The 1,271-nt window shown below is 31.8% G+C and overlaps 1 protein-coding gene across 1 annotated transcript in view; it reads left to right on the top strand.

The window, feature by feature from the left end:
- The window catches only part of LOC111086345, a gene marked incomplete at its 3' end in the record, with an annotated part of 13,799 nt that overhangs the window by 11,978 nt on the left and 550 nt on the right, over positions 1-1,271 (top strand). The gene's annotated exons all lie outside the window — the stretch shown is intronic.

Below are 1,271 nucleotides of genomic sequence, written 5' to 3'. Positions count from 1 at the left end.
CCACTCTGTGTACATCATTTTTGTCGCCGACTTGTTTTCTGTGTTATTTGGTTTGAGTGATCTATCAACAACTGTTTACAGTATATTTGACAGGTGTATGTCAGACCTGACGAAGAGCATTGCTCCCAACATCGTTAAATAAGTTTTTCTTCCCTTAACGTGAGCGTAAGAAAAAACAAACGAACCCATCTTCTCCAGTATGACGCATTATTTACGATTCTCGTTTGTAGTACCCAGGTGGGTTGACGGTAAGTTTACCGACTTACGACACATAATTTCCCGCGGTGGACAGAGCGCAGATAGCCCATTGTGTAGTTTTGTGCTAAAAAAATAATTAGTTTGTTTAGATTTTTTAGTTTACAAAACAAAATATTTTATTACTTATAATCGTAATTTGTAAGGGATATTTCGTAGAATAATTACAGGTGTCTAAATTTATATGTTGGTGCTTTTTTATTAGGGTTTTCTTTCTCATATATCGGTATCAGTTAAGTTTATCTGCTAATGTGTTGGTCCTGTTTCTTAGCCATTCATATAAAACACATTTTTTACATTTGATTTTACATTTGTTTGTTTGAATTTATGCACAAAGCTACACAATGGTCTATCTTTGCTCAGCCCACCACGGGTATCGACAACCGGTTTCTAGTGTTGTAAGTCCGCAGACATGTTGCTGTGCCACTGGGGGGCGTTTTACATTTGAAAGCTATGCCCTTATTTACTATATTGGTAATGGTAGGATACGCTTACTTACACAACTTTGAATATATATATATACGAATGTGGGGACAGACAAATATTTCGAAAAAATTCCACCACTGATGCCGAAATGTGCCTAATTCTTCTTATTGTTATTCAAATTTTCCATCCTGTTTCTATGATATTATTATTATTGTGAAAATTTTGATATTTTTTCAAATGATTATTAAGCTTTAATTAAGGGTGTTAACAATAATATAGGTCTTCGGAATGAATTACAAATGTTATCGGCGAATGTCTGTAATATAACATTATATAAGTACTACTGTTTATGTAATATATTATGTATTGAGAATTTGAAATAATCCAAGGCTGCGTTAAATAATTTAACTTTTAATAGTTGAACTGTACCCTGGATTTAGTGTTTAGAAATATGCCGATATTTTATTTTATTTACGCTATTTGCCAACATGATTGATTCACACCATTTTTGTTTTGAAACAAATACATTTTGATATATATATATATATATATATATATATACACACACACTATACAATAGTATTAATTAA

The sequence above is a fragment of the Limulus polyphemus genome, unplaced genomic scaffold (genome assembly GCF_000517525.1).
Source record: "Limulus polyphemus unplaced genomic scaffold, Limulus_polyphemus-2.1.2 Scaffold1027, whole genome shotgun sequence".
Lineage (NCBI taxonomy): Eukaryota > Metazoa > Arthropoda > Merostomata > Xiphosura > Limulidae > Limulus > Limulus polyphemus.
Note: the sequence above shows the minus strand (reverse complement) of the source record. Positions and strands in the feature narration are given on the sequence as shown.